Source organism: Centruroides vittatus, unplaced genomic scaffold, assembly GCF_030686945.1.
Source record: "Centruroides vittatus isolate TY-2023 unplaced genomic scaffold, ASM3068694v2 scaffold_752, whole genome shotgun sequence".
Classification (NCBI taxonomy): domain Eukaryota; kingdom Metazoa; phylum Arthropoda; class Arachnida; order Scorpiones; family Buthidae; genus Centruroides; species Centruroides vittatus.
The window spans coordinates 967,983-984,951 of NW_027122716.1; positions in this window are offsets into that span (position 1 = coordinate 967,983).

Here is a 16,969-nt window from a genome sequence, read left to right on the forward strand (position 1 = left end):
CCAACAACGGATGGAGAAGAATGGTGGCAATCGTTGCTGACACCATTGGATTATAGCCAATTTACTAACTTGTCTTACATATGACGTATGACTTTAACCTCTCGTGCCTTTTATCCTTGCCTAAAATATAAGTAATCACTGAAGAACTTGAGAAAAATTTTAACACGTTGTATGTACTGTACAATAATTCTGGTATAATGTTATGTATTAACACAGATCAAATCTTAAGACCTGAATATAAACTAGGTTATTGATAATGAAATTCCACTGTAAAAAATGCATACAAGTTATAGAAATGAATTTAATGATTTATAACCTAAAAAAATCTATAAATCTTTATGAGAAATGTGAATTATGATTATAAATTAGATTCATAAAACATTTTTTTTAAACCTATTGCAGATGAATTTTTTAATTAATAAGCGAATAAATAAAACTGCATCCAGGATCTATCAATATCGAATTTTTGTATGGACATTAATTATATAATAAATTTAGATATGCATTTAAATTTATTATAGAACTTTAAATCGATATAACTAAAATATTTAAGCTAATTTATTTATTTTAAAAATTCTCATAAACTTTACGGAATTTTACAATTAATTTTTATTTAAATCATGTAAATTGTTTATTATTAATCATTGAAATTAATTTTATAGTTTGTAAAAAACATCTAGTATATAATTATTATTTATTAATTTTAATTAAGCTTGTTTAACTCTTAATCTTACCATTAACTCTATTGATCTATATCATATTTAGCCTATATTATACAGTATTTTATTAAATTCTTAAATTATGAAAAATAAAACATAATTTAGAATAAAAGTTTAATCTGGGGAAAGGTGATTAAGGATTTAGATAATCCTCAATGCTTAAAAAGCATTAAGGATTACCTAAATCCTTGATCAAAATCCTATCTAAATCCTAGATCGTGATTTTAGAAAAGAACTAACTTATGATAAAAATAAAACCAATTATAAAGTATTTAAACTATGAGAATACTCTAAATATAATCTACACAATTACTTTTTAATAAAATATAATTTATAATTTCTACAATAATTATATAAAATAATTAATTAATTTTGAGGTAGGCTAACTTTTAAACACGAATTAAATTTACGTGCCCTTATACGAGCCGAGAAAATAATTTTATTTTCAGCTACTATCCCCATACAAATATAAATAAGTCGCTGAGATCTACAGTACTTGTTAAACTTTAGCAAAGAATAAGTTATTTTGCCTTTACCAGGTGCATCTAAAGACAACACACGTGGCTCGGCTTAAACACTACATTCAACTGGTGCTACACAAATCAATACCGATTACCACACCTTGCTAACTGCAATGTTTTCTTATTGAAACACCTCATTCACTTCCCACTGAGGTGCCATCTAATCTCACAACTATCAATAACAACAGCCAAAGTCAACGCCTTCGCACTAAACCCTATATACAATAGAGAACAAAACTTCTCATTCAAAGGCATTCAAAGCGGTACTGAAAATCCCTGGCTTACAACTAAAACCCGAATATTGCTACGGTATCGGTTGCCTCATTTGTACTTTTAAATATTCAGAACTTTCATGTAAAGAAATATGTCGAGTGTCGTGTCGATAGCACTCGACAATTTTCTACAATGTTTGGACGAATGGTAGGAAGAGAAGTCTAAGTATAGGAATTGGCCCTCCTACCGTGTTGGAAATTGGAAATACCATGTTTTACTACAAAAAGCAAGATTGTAATCATACTTCTCTGCAATTTTGTTATTGGCTAAAGATAAATAACAGAATCCAATCATCAGAAATATAATAATCTGTAATTAAAATTGATTACTTTTGTATAGAGGAGACAAAAAATTTGAGTAAATAATTTTAAAATTTAGCGTATAAATTCAACGGAAACAAATGATTCGCAGAATAATAAAGGTTATTAATACACATTTAAAACTAAAAATTTAATTAATAGTCATTTAAAAAAGCTATTTAATAACAGATTTTCCGTAGGAGAAATTCGCCGTTCTGGCATGTTCACAGTCTTTTTTTATTTTATTTTAATTTAATCTTTATAAAATTTATGCTGATTTGTCTAAAATTATAACATTAATTTCAATTAGAAGTAGATTTATAAAGTTAATAATAAATAATTTAATAAAAGTTTTAGTATTAATTAGTGTAATTAAACTTCAATAGAGCTTAATATATTTATAGACTATATTTGGTAAAATTATTAAAATAATATTGTCCATAGTTTAATAAATTAATTGTAAATTAAAATTTGATTATTTTATATATTTTTTAAACATAATTAAACCACAGTAGGGTGATAAATATTCCTGAAATAGTAAGAACTTTATGAATTCTTGGTATATTAAAAATTTACAGCTACATTATTAAGTTAATAAACTTATTTAACTAATAATGAGCGGATAATTCCAATATTTTTTGTGTAAAAGAAAATATAATAATTCCAATTTTATACTCGAGCGGTATAAATAATAATTAAGGTAGCAAATATTTACTATTTTAAATACTTGAAGACAGGTTTAACTTGTTGATGTTCAAAACAGGAATGAAAAAAGAAGAAATAAGAAAGCAATTTGATAAAGAAAAGGCTTGATACTAAGATGATAAGTAAACAATAATAATAATAATACATCATCAAGTATGATTAATTTGATTAAAATGTTCCTATAGACCTTATATATTTCTACTGATATTCAGTTTTTATGAGCTTGTATGAAATTTCAAATATGACTGCTCAGGTAGGATTATATGTTAAAAATTTATTTTTTATAATAAATATATTTATATAAGATATTTAGTCTATTTATTTTTTAATGCCATTAGCTTAGTGACAATATCTATTGTATAATTAGTAATTAAATAATTTAAAATATAATCAGAAATTATAAAAAAGTGTATGATTTTAGCCTGTTTCTTATGCCTACTTTCTTTTCTATTTATTTATTTATATTTAATTTGATGGTTTAATTAAATTAATTTATAGATTTTAAAGTATATAACTTTTAAAATAAATAAATAAAAATGTATTTTTAAAGATTTATAAGGCGATTAGAACAGATCGCAGAAGACACTTCGAAAATCAAAATAGAAATTAATTTATTCGTCTTAATTAAGCCACGTAATGCAGAAGATTTGTACAATTTTTCAAATTTTATAATATTTATCTAAACTTGAAATTGTAATTAGTTCATAAATAATGAATTAATTGTTATAATTTATGCTTAGTTTTTTTTATTTTCACTTCTTATCATGGTACAGTACGTAGACCTGTAACAACTCGAAATTTCAGTATGTAGATTTAGTATTATTGTTATCATCTATCCCACGAAGAAATTTAAATGTATCGTCTTCATAAATAATTCTAAATCAAGCAGAGTTTGCCATTATCTGAAATCTACTCGGTTCCTGAATAATGATCATGACCACACGTGGATGCACCAAATCGGATTAGTAAGTGTGAAAGTCGCTTGACACCCCAGCCTCAATCATCGATAGAATCTGAACGAGTGCAGTAGGGATCTTTCTTGACAACAATTGTGTATTCTGTCAAGTCTATTCAATCACCGCACACATCGCCAGTAATCGGATCCAGAGAGATAACATCTTTCGATCTATATGGGGTTAGGTTAAGGGAGCCATTTTTATACCCTTCAGCTTATGTTGGATAAACATTATTGTGGAAATGAGTAAACTAAATTGATTTCTTCGCATATATTTTTACACTCTGAAAGACTTTCCTTGCTTCTTTACTCGAATTAAATTGTAAAATCTCGAAGATAAATTTGATTAATAAGCACACATTTTTAAAAGATTACCCTCTTTCTTACGGGTTAAGGTATTATAGGCATGAAATCTTCTTGAAATCACTTCTGTCGTATGCAACAAATAAAATTTCTGAGACTAATAGTGATATATGTATGATATTTTTTACGGAACCTGTTTCTCCAGTTATTTTACCTGAAGAATCCTGTTGCCAACTTAAGATATGAGATATTCACGTGACTTGAAAAGAGAAGAGAAGTGAACAAAATCGAGAATTTATCTTTAAGACATAACATATTCACTTTCGCTTTAAAAGCAGTTTATTTTAATAATAAGACACATTCGTGATAAGCGGGTTCTTACATAAGTTAGGCTACATTGTAGAAGTGAATTAAAAGGTTTAAATTTAGCGATTTTCTTCTGATTATTTGTTAAAATTTCACGTGAAATTGTTAGAAAAGGTTTAAATTTAGCTATTTTTTCTGATTATGCATCAAAATTTTATTTCGCTTCTTTTGTTATGGAAGAAATATATAAAAATTAATTTTCAAATCGTTCATAAGCTTACAAGTACTTAATATCTTCTGTATTAAGTATTTAAAGCAATAATCGTAGAAGCGAGTGAGTATAATTTAACTATAAATTAATCCATAAAAGGTTCAAAAATATAAAAATGATTTAATTATAGATCTATTTAGTCTATAGTCTATGCGATTAATTATCTCTAGTGAAACTAAATGATGTTATTACTTAGATAAGTAGCTGGATAGGAAAATAAATCAGCGGCTTTTTTTCAACTTGTATCCAGTAATTAAAAAGTCAAGATAAACTGATAACTCATAAAAGAAAGCAATCAATCGTTTTGTCTTCGTTACTGACCCGTTTCTCGTGGTATGATAGATTCTATTACAAATGGCTAATTTGTACAAATACCCTGAAATCTATTTCGTGATAAATGAAAAATTACTCGATTAATATCGATATAAACACGTTTAAAATGTTTATTTTTCGTAATTTAATCATCTAGGTCAAAATTAAATTTATCCTAAACCTTGATTAAGTATAGGATGCAGCCTAATTGAATCTATTAATTTGAATCTGTTTATAATGAACCCGTATATAAAGTTTGATTTCATCAAGTAATTAATTGTTTCTGCTATTTCCCTAAACGAAAAGTCAAAATAATTTAGTTTAAGGGGTTACATTACCTACTCCATTGAAATGTGATCTATCGATATACATTTCAAGTGTAAGAAATAATTTATATATATATATAAGACAAGAATGTTGTTAAATAGGAAAACCTGAAGAATTGTTTAGCTTACACTGAAGATTTAATTATATTTAATGTAAGTTAGTAGGGAAAATGGCTCCAATGGTAGGTATCCGCAGAAAATTTTCAAGGTGGAAAAAGCTTGGAGATAAATAATTACATCAATAAATGCTTACCTAATTATTTAATTTTGGTGGGGTTTTCACGAGTATATTATAGAATACAGTATGGCATCAATACAAAAAACAGACAAAGCGTGCCATAGTCGTGTGTGTAAGGTTACACATCTCAACCAACTTTACGATTATAATTTGTAGAATATTTAACTCGATTCCGGGGGAGGGAGGACAGTTTCCCCGCTTTCCCCTCTGTGGATTCTCATGGCTTAAATAATATAAAAATAAAGAAATACTTATCGTATTTCTTTTTATCTTTTTAACAACAAACTCAGTACTTAAAAATTAATTTAGCATACAGAAAATATACTAGTATACTAGTCTTTATATGTAGGCATATATTTATTAAAATATGTTAGGATATGGCTAAATAAAATGTAAATTGTCCTGTTAAAGAAGTTTAATAGTAGAACGGTTTATTATTAATACAACCCGTTTATAAATCAGAAAATTAGACTTATTCTACAGAAATAAGTGGCAGTTTATAATATTGCAGACTTAAATATATTCATAGTGGATTTATAATTTAATAGTCTAAATCAGAGGTCGCCAAAGTGGTCGATATAACATTATAAGGGGGTCGATAATCAAGCTTAGGCGAAGGATAAGGGGAGCTAAGGATCAAGCTTATCTGTCTTACTGATTGTCAGTTACAAAAATTATTATTAACAAATATACAATAAATGAAAAACAAATGCAAAATTAAAAGAAATGTATTAAAATAGTAAGTGCTTTGTTTTGCTTGTAACACAAACGTTTTGGTGGAGGTCGATGTGAAGTTTCGAAAACTTGTAGGGGGTCGACGATCAAAAAAGTTTGGCGACCCTTGGTCTAAATGAATAAAGTTGAATAATTAAAATTATTTTTGTATAGGATTATTAATTTGATAATTTATTAAAGTTTTAAATTAATTATTTCTAGTTTATTTATTAGTAGAACACGTTAAATTAGTAAAACCTGTATAAAACGGAAACCTGCCAAACAGGAAAAAATATTCGGTACCGTGCGATTCCAGTTTACACAGGTTTTAATGTAGGTCTAATTGAAATATGGCAAGCACATTATGTAATTTATACGTTTGCACATTAACTTAAGCGCAAGATTTATATAGAAAATCAATTTATGTAACAATTCAGTAAACTATAATAATATTTTAGAAGCCCTCGGTTGTTAGTTTATGTTAATATTAATAAATAAAACCCACAGCCTATTCATTGTAACATGGGCAGATAAACGATCCTAGTGTGCCGCAAAGATTCGTTACCTTCAAGAATTTACGAAGCATAACTTATATGATTTACATGGAGTTGTTAAACAATTCAAGTGATATCTCTCATTACAATGGATTTACATTTAAACATGATTTCCGACTAATTCATTGCATAGTGTTGTATAAGCATGGTTAACAAATGCTCGTTAAGTACAGTACACTTGTAGCAATCTGACTCGGAATAGATTACAAGTAGTACAAGGTTATAAAGGCAGGACTATCTTTCCACTGCCTTTATTACTAATAAACAACACACAACCGCTAGGCGAATCATATTAAAGCGTGAACGACATAAATAATAAACACTTCTATTGTTCTCACGACGTGCTCTACACTGTCCGTTCCAGGAAAATACGGAGCGACGGTGGCTATGAAATATTCTTTAACGCCCTTAATTCCACGTCTAAAGCTCGTAACGTTATTACAAAATTAGTACATCGGTGTATTGACGTCACTACCGCTAGGTGGCATCATCTGAATTATGTAGGCTTTACCTCACACCTCTCTAGTAAATCAGGAAAAACAAGACATCTAATTTTCTCCAACAATAGCTCTTTGTATGAAAAGAGAGAAATGGTTAAAGACAGATGGTCCTGTCAGAGCTCCAGTTGTCCACGTTATTTGAGCCATGTAGCTCTTCCCTCTTCCTTCCCCCCATCTTTTCCCTCCTTCCAACCTATTGGTCTCGTGGGGATAATTCTCTCCACCGAAACGATTAATAGAGATCAGTTTTTTTATGCTTTCGAAGAAATTTTTTAGCTGGAAAAGAATTTATTAACTCAATTTTTTATGTATTCTTTTACTAGTTTCTACAGTAACTAGTCAAGAAGGTGCTACTGCATTAACAAGCTTTCTATCAATAAATATTATTCTTATATTATAAAGTATGCCGTAATTAAATAGCTAAGAATCTACAATATAGCTATACTCTTAAGAAATTAAACATTTGTTAATCCTTTAAGTAATAGAGGCTACACAAAGTTATGTTTTATTTTTACAAAATAAAGAAAATTACATAAAACTTAACTTTATAATGGGGCATATAATTTGATATGGAAGCTGTAAATTATACTTAAAATCCTCCCATTAATATTTAATGAGAGGATTTATGTTATTTAATTTTTAAAATTTTTCGGGCCCTATCCCTCGCCACTCACTCCCCCATTGTGAGCCTGACAGAATTGATAATGGGCTCGCTATAAAGGCCCCACGAGGCAGAGGAGTTAAAAATATATATTGAATTCTTAAGAATACTTCTCTACTAATTGGTTTATTTAAAGTTAAAAAACAAATTTCACTTCCTTCTTCGTTAAAAATTACGACTTCATAATAGGATCTCGGCGCTTATGGAAGAGTAAAGAAGAAGCAAAGCATGTTTTTCTAAGCAAGGATTACATTAGAAAGTAGTGAGAAAAAACAACGAATAAACAAAGATGACAAATATAATGAGCGACGAGGAAACAGAATAGATCTAAAGGGGGCTATTCCATTACAAGTCTGCCAGACCTCGTTATGCTTAGAATCACAAGCTGTCAAGAACAGCGCCTGAGATGTAGCCAACAACCAACGTTACACCATAGAAATACGATCTGGAGAGTGGTCTTAGGACAAACTCGAGTCGACAGATGGGAGGCGACCAGACGGGGGATGACTAACTCTTAACCGGAAGGGTAGGCTTTAATATATTACCAAAAACTAGCGGCCATAACAGTAGGAGGATAAATTACGTCTAACGATAAATTGAGTTAAAATAAAAATAAACTATTTCTCTAAAGTTAAATATATGGGATCCTTGAATAAGAAAAATGATCGAACTTTGAAATATCTCTGACCTTTAGAGGTCAACAAGAAGGACGATGGAGACTATCTATTGTGTTTCATCACTTTGTTTAAGCATTTTATCATAATAGCTTGGAAAATCGAACTATTTTTCTTCTTTTAATTGATTTTATTCCTTTGTCGTAACTTCTAGGTCCGTATCAATCAAATTTTATGTATCTGTGTGCCAAGAATGTTTCGAGAGTTGTAGACTTAATTATTTAATTTTTGGGGGTTTTCATCGATGCAAAAAATAAGGAGTCGCATGGTCAAGGGTGTAAGATTATAATTTATTTAATTTTTTTTAATTTTTTGGGGATTTCAGAATCTAAAAGTGGTTTTAACCTTAATGAAAACATTATCACCGTACAGAAAAATGCTTAAAAAAATCTGTTTTTATTGTTTAAAAAAATCAATCATTCTTTATTTCTAACGAAATTCTTTAAAAAATCATTTTAAATCAATCATAATTATTATAAAATTATTAATTTTAATAACTTAATACTGTTCGAAACGTCTTGAGAATAATGGAGGAACCTCCATAGAAAGAACTCTGAGGCTGATTGAAGATTTCACAGTTATAATTTTCTCGAAGAGCAAACAAATATCTAACCACAAAACAATTATTTATAAAAAGAAAGCTTATAATTTTCTTGTTAGAAACAACACAAAAACTATACTTTTGATCCATTCACGGTCCAATAGTGCACACAAGGTAGGTTATTATCACCACAGGGGTCAAAATGGGGTCCGAGTTCTAGAAAGTAAAAGCACGCCCCTGTCAAACTTTTGAACGCTCTCCCTGGTATATAACTACGAGGTCAACTTCACTTCCAATTCTCTTCACATAGCCAAGAGCAATCCGGTAGTGCAGTGAAGAGACTGGTTTACTGCACGTGAGACGTTTCTTCACTTTAGTGCATTTAGTGAAAATGAGGGTGTGGTGATAGATCCCCGCCGCCAATCGTCCACCATCCCTGTTTACTACCACAAACAACGTCAATTTTCTGACCACGTGACCGGGCGACAATCGTTTATTACGGCACGTGCTGTAACCAACACGGGACTATTACACAATGGCCTTTAAGGAAGCGGCATTCTTTCCTGTTTTTCGAAACTTTGCTTCATTAGGCCATTTAGGCGGTAATGAACATAAAACAATAACAAAAAAAAAGGGAGAGAATCGATTCTGCAACGAGTCTGCACCCATCAATTTTCTTGGCTCTCGTATTACATTGCCGTGTAAATGAACAATTTCGACCCTCAATCGATTGCTTTGGGCTATTTTCTTCTGTTTCTTTATTTAGCTCTTGAAATTTAACGGTTATTTTATTATAGAATTGCTCTTTAATTATATAAATAGAAGTTTGTGTTGCTTAGCTTTAATTTTCTACTTATGTACGGTACATTATGTATTACAAATTACATTGTTAAATAAGTAATAGGCAAAAAGTAGTAATTTTTTTCAACTGTATTTAAAAATGATAACTTTATTGTATGATCCAATAGGTCTATGTAATAAGATAATACAGCAAACGAATTAATTTCTCATATAGTCAAACCTCTGAACAACGGCTACTGACGGAAACATAAGAAATGGGCGTTGTTTGGAGATTATTTTCGTATGCATTTTGTTAAATAATCCCTGAAAAAATGATCGCTGTTTAGAGGTGTCCATTATTAGAGGATTAACTGTATATACAGTATATATTTTATAGTCTTAAATCTTTTTATGGAATATAAGGGTTTTCAAAATAATAATAATAATGATAAATAAATAGATCTTCCAGTTATTAGGTTAGATTATTATGAAATTATGTGATACTACGAAAAGAATGATACGCACATTTGTATTATTTTCATAGTCTTACATGCGGAGCCTTAATAATTGGTTAATTACAATCATTTATAGATCAACGTATTTCAAGGTGGCCCAAACCACTGTAAAGACTAATTTTTTTTTTTTTTAAATTGGAAATATCATTTTATCGATTAAAAATTTAGCAAAATCTGATCCTCCCTGCTGAATTGCTTAGTTTAAGCTACGTTTAAATAAGAAATTCGGTAGGTTTAAAAGGCTAACCGACTTTAAGGCCAATCTGTATATTAGGCTCCTGTGACTGCTATGATTTATTCATAATAAAATTACACGTCTCCAAAAAATAATAAGAACTCTATACATATTAATAGAATAAGATTAAAGACTAGGCAATGTTAATGAGAAATTAGATGAAATTCATTTAAAATGTATAATTATAATTGTCTGTTAAGAAAAAAAAAAGGTTTGAAAGTTTAAGTCCACTGTTTTCATTAATTGAAAAAAATAAATAAAAATAAAAAAAAGAATATATTCACAGAAGATCGAAAAAATCTAAGCTCTAAATCCTTCTTTATCTTCATCATTAATTAAGTTCCTGGAAAAAATTCTGGAAGAGTTGCTAAGCCAATTATTAACCACAAGAAACAATAGAAAGGAATTTAGAATTGTCTCTACAATTAAAAAAAAAAAACACCAACACTTCATTATCAGAAAATATATTAAAACTTGCAAATTATAAATGCAGGACAAGAAAAACATGAAGCATTTCTGCCGTATTTCTGTTGCATCAGTTCAAATGTAAACAATCTGAATCAACGATAAGTTAATTCAGGTTGTTTATATTAATTTCAAGTACAATTATTGATTAAAACGTTTGTCTTCTAACCTTACCTAGACTCTAAGTATGAAAAAAAGACGTGTTCTGTTCAATCGGATGCATTATAGCCTAAATCAATGTAAACCTTAATGCTACGTCTATATAAATTACTCCTAAATTAACCCCCTTTACAACTTCTCCCTAAAAATTAAATTAATACATCTTCCCACCACAAAATACGCCAAAATTTTCAATCGTACAGCCACTAAATAAGATTTTCAAACCATTTTTTAGTTTCTGTAATTAATCTGAGTCACTTAACAACTCTAATTATATCTAAACTATTAATAATTGGAGTTATAATTTACTTATTAGATGATAAAATTACAATCCATTTAAGATTGAACAGTTAATATTGTTAGTTGGAGTTTAGGAATTAGAAGGTTTCAAACGTAATTATCCCTTTGAATTTGATAGAATCCTACTTTTAGTGATTTGTCGACATCTTATTTCTGAGTTTTAGACAATGTATTGAATGGGAATGTATAGAATTTATGCACTAAACTCTTGTAATCACTTAAGTAATTTTAAAAGAGTGACAGTTAATTAAATTTATGTAATGTGAAAGAATAAATCATTATCTCGCTCTTGCCATTCTCGCTTTGTATCGCCAATAAAGAAATTTCTGAAAGAATCGACAAAAATCCATTCCCGATTACATTGAAAGTGCCAAACACCCGGTCGACTCACCCAGTTGGACTAAATGTCTATGCATTAGTGATTACATTGTAAAATCCCCTTTATTCAAACAAAAAAGAATATAGTGAATGACAGCCATTTGGTACGTTATTCATTGTGTTTTCCATGAGGCAAAGGAAAAAAAAATATGGCTACACCAAAAGCCAATCCTGCAATTACACTTTCAAAGCACACGTGCGGGTAATTCAACGGTCACTTTACCGTCAATTATTAAAATTACACTATTAAAAATTGATATTAAGAGCCTCCGAAATGAATATTCTACCTACAAAATTATATATATATATAGGCCTATACATTTTTTCCTTCTAGAAAAAACTATTGAAAATCTGTAGCAAATCTGTTTAGACTAGGCTAATCAGAAAAACAATCATAATAGCTTCAAAGTAGGCTAACAACTGTCACACAGATAATACTGTGGATACTTTCTGTTTTAAAGAATAAAGCTCTTTAAAAATGACAGACTTAAATAGAATGATTTTGAAACAGTAAAAGAATTTAAATAGTTTTTAGATAAAACAGTAGAACAACTCGAAATATATTTATATCGAGATTCGTGTGCGCCTGTGTGTTGTGTGTTGTGTGTAGGAGCGTGTGTTGTATATGTTTGTGCTGGGGTGTGTATTGTGTGTTGTGTTGGGGGGTGTATTGTGTGTTGTGTGTCTCAGAAATATTCTCATATTAGAAAAACAGTAGATTTACACGCTTATAAACAAACATAATTAAATAATATTATTAATTATTTTTAAATATTTTTTTATTATAAAGAAATATTAATCTATATTCATTCAATTTAAATTTAACATAAAATGTTGGTTATATATATATATATATATATATACACTTATATTAATTAATTAATTCATACATAGACTAATTATGTTGAATTCCTTAATAATTATTAATATTCTAGGAATTATTTTACCATATTTTTACATTTTCGTTGGTTATTTATCAAATTTTGCAAATATTTGTCGAGTAGAAATAAAATAAAATAAAATAATTTGAATGCAAAATTCAAGAAATTAGAGTTTAGAAAGTGAACGACAGACTATAATATTAAATAAGTTAATACTGTATTTACATTACACAAAATGAATTCTGAAAAACCATTTTTTTGAATTTTTATTATAATTAGTTATAGCTTACACAGACTTATATTATTATTTAAAAGAAAATATTAAAAATTAAAGAATAAATAAAATAAAATTTAGAATTTTACTTTATTATTTAATGAAAAATAAATAAATTACTGAATTAAAAATATTTAAATATAAGATTATATTTTAAAAATTAACTAATTATTGAATAAATTAACTCAATGAAATTCTTGTGTCTTCGTAATGTAGTGCCATTCTTACATAAAGATTCTCAATGGTATAAAGTAAAATATATATATATATAATTTCTTTGTAAAAAATAATAGCAAGAGCACTCCTGTAACACGGATATAAGACCCAAGTGTAAGTATATCAGTTAACACTCAGTAAGAACCTATTTATACGGAGGTAGCGAGTAGCGAGCGTTGAGGAATTTAGCAAACGGTGATGATGCGATAAAACTGTTTAACCTAGTTGGTTGCATATAATAAATCAAGTACAGTGTATATCCTTGGCTAGTTTTTATGTGCCCTAGCAAGGGTTAATCTCAATCGAGGCAGCGAAGCGGAGAGCCTTTTGAGTTTCTCACAAAGTGCCAGTATTGCTCTCTTCAACGGTCAGTTTGAGTTTCTTTGGTTGTTAAGGAGCAGGCGACCGCATTCTACTTTAATGGAGTCCGCATGAACTAGGATCCTGTTGGTAACGACGTAGTCACCGGAACGTCTTTTGTCGCCATCCATGGTGATGCAGCGCGTCGCGGCGGGACGGCGAGTTTCCTTCATGCTCTTGGCACATAGGATGGGTTCGATGATGCGGAACACCGTTGGTCCCGGCGACAGTCACTTAAAGTCGCCCGGTGACAATAGGTGTTCGTTCTACATCTCGACCCCCGACAAGAGTGGCAGCGTGACCGAGGTCAACAAGTTGCTTCTTTGTCAGGGTGCGAACACGATTCCCTGCAGAGTCCCTCGGGGGCAATGCGGCTCCGTTCTTCACAATACACTCGGGGTGTGTCTATATACATGTACCGTATGTGTATTATTTGACTATAGGCGATTGTGAGCGCCAATCGAGCTTTTTGGCTAACACCTGGAGAGACGCGCAATCAATGGACGAGATTTCTCAATCTTCTTTGCCGCGCGTTTCGTCTTCAAAAGATTCATTTCTGGGCAATTTTTTACTTCTTTGTCGGACTAGACGACTTAAGTGGATATTCCTGAAAAGAAACTCCAAATGAATAATATGTTGGAGCTTGCCGGAGTTCGACTCTTATCTAGAACTCGCGAATTGTTCCCATTTAACAATCTTCATAACTTGATCCGGGACTCTTCTATACCTGTCGCTTCTTTTGAAAATTTCAAATACTTTTTCTTTCATCCGTTTGTAGACATTTTCGCCTTTTTAAACTTTTTGTAAGGGAATTTAATAAAAATTATTTTAAATCTCATATGTCTAACGTCGTAATTATAATCAGATCTATCACATAATAATTCTGTTCTATAATCCGGACCAATTTAAAATTAACGAACTTTGTTGCGTTTAATTAAATATTAACTGATACGACAACTGATTTCAATGTTAAGCACCGAAGATTGAACATTGAAACGTCAGTTTGTAAAATCTGAGTGGTTTGAAAATCCAATAAAAAGCTCTGTTATGTATACATAATTTCTACATTTAGAATACTTAAAGGAATAAAATCTCTTCAAAATATTTAAGCGTCCAAATATATTCTATTAATTCGTATAAAATTTAAACACCAATCCAGTAAGGCGTCACAAAACAACAACAATACCATAGGCTATAGATTGTAGTCTATCCCCGCTGAGTGCATCTTCTATGAATTACCACAGGCTACTGATTCTCAACTTCTCAGGAGTGGCACAAAATTAAAAAAGAAAAAAAATCATTTTAAAATGCTAAATGCGGATCTTCATCTTGACTTTTCGTTTACACATCAAAGAACATCAATTGATCCCAATGGTAATCCAGTACTTCGAGAAAAGGTAAAGAATCATTAAATTCAATTTTAAAAGCAATCCGCCCATTTTTCAAGAATAATTAATTAACAATTAAATAAATAAGTAGATCAATAGATCATTAAATGTTAGAAAATGGCGTTTTCGTTTGCCTGCAACGAAATTTGGCGACGATATTACCATTTTTTCGGTGGTGTTTATGATAGCAGCGACCGTGTTGTGATCAAGCGGAACCAATTTCCTCGCTTTGGAGGACAAACGATAGCGAACAAGTCCTGTTAATTGAGGTTGCACGACTGCGGGTGGTTGAGGTCGCTTCCAAACTCCTTTCATTGCGAAAGCAGATGGTTTGCCTCTCGTCCGATTGCCGCGATTTCTGCCTGTCGTCTGTATCGCTGCTGCGATTAAACACCCACCACCCATGGCACCCGCTTATTGTTCTTTTATGCATCCAGGAATTTATGATCTAAAAGCAGAAATGCGGTCGATAATTTCTAAAGAACAGAATGTGAAGCAATGTACGACTTAACTTATTAAATTCATTCGATTAGGATGGACTTTATTAAAAACGATATTAGCTCACGATGACAATAATTATTCATCAAAATCATCCAATGTCAAGCGAGAGAATGGATTTATAATTCATTAAAAATCGAAATTTACAGGATAATTATAACTTTAAGTGTCTGTTAGTTATTAAATGATATTAAAATTGAGGATATTTCAAATATAGAATAACATTTTAGTCAATTCTTCACACTTGTGTATGTAAGTGTGCCTTGAATTCATTGGCATTGTCTGAAATTCACAGTTGCAGAGATAAAGAATTAGACTTAAAACATATTAATAAAGTTTTAATACAGTAATAATTTCCATGTATTTAATATGAATATTTATATACATTAGAGTATTACGGATACTTTTCAAACTTCACGGTTACTTCATGTGAAATTATGTTGCAATGTAGTCATAAACCTTATAACTTATAAGAAAAATACAGTGAAATCTGTTTAGAATGGAACCTGAATAAAACGAAAACCTGTCTAAAAGGAAAAAATTCGTCGAAACGAAGCAATTTTCAGTGTTTAAAAAATCCTGATCAAAACGAAAACCGAACAAAATATTCGGTACCGTGCGATTCCGGTTTACACAGGTTTTTACACAGGTTTTACTGCAATAAATTTTTTATCTTTTTATATTTTTTGTTGGCATGATATTATATAAAACACTTCTGTATAACACCAAGATAAATTATTTTGCTCCTTCCTCTTTTCCGTTGTAAAAGTTTTCGTAAGACAGTAAAACCTGTGTAAAACGGACGGTACCGAATATTTTCTCCGGTTTAGACAGGTTTTACTGTACAAAATTTAAAAGTCTAGGAGAAAAAATAGTTTATTAATCATATCTAAAACTGAAAAAAAGAAAGATAAACCTATATTTTAGGCAACAATTGAACCTTTGATCAGATGATGATTTAAAAAATAAATAAATAAATATGGCGAATTGGACTATAAAATAGCCAATAGATCTTTTATAAAATTCTAATAACAGATTTATTTTTGACCCTTAAGATCATTAAAATTCAAAAATTTAGCAAGTTTCATGTTTATAAACTTAGTTTTTTCTTATTTGTTTCCATTAATTAATGTTTATCCAGCAAGTGTTTGGGTGAAAAAATTAAAGATTTTTACCCGAAAAATATGTTGCAAAAGAAAATAATGGATAATTTCTGTTAAAATTTAAGAAAAATTTTAAAAAATTCAGTCGTTTAAAACACTTCAAACCGTTAATTTTCTGATTTTTAAATGGATTTATACATAAAACACTATTTATTTTTTATGTTATAAACCACGCGACTTTATTTTTAAGTTTAAAAATTCTAAATTTAAATCTAAAAATTCCTTCGGTGTTAATAAAAAAAAGAGCAATTTTTCCAGGCAAAACGGAGTTAATAATAGAGATAAAATTAGGAAAGAAAAAAACATCAATGATGTCATTCGATAGTATTTTTGGTGTATTTCTTAACAATATTGATTCAATCATCCGGCAGAGAAACCTCCTATCGACAACACTAGAAAAGTGAGAAGGGAGGAGGCAAAAGAATAAAAGAGATCTTTTGATCAAATTAACTCCCCGACTTACCCACCCATTAACCATTGAAATT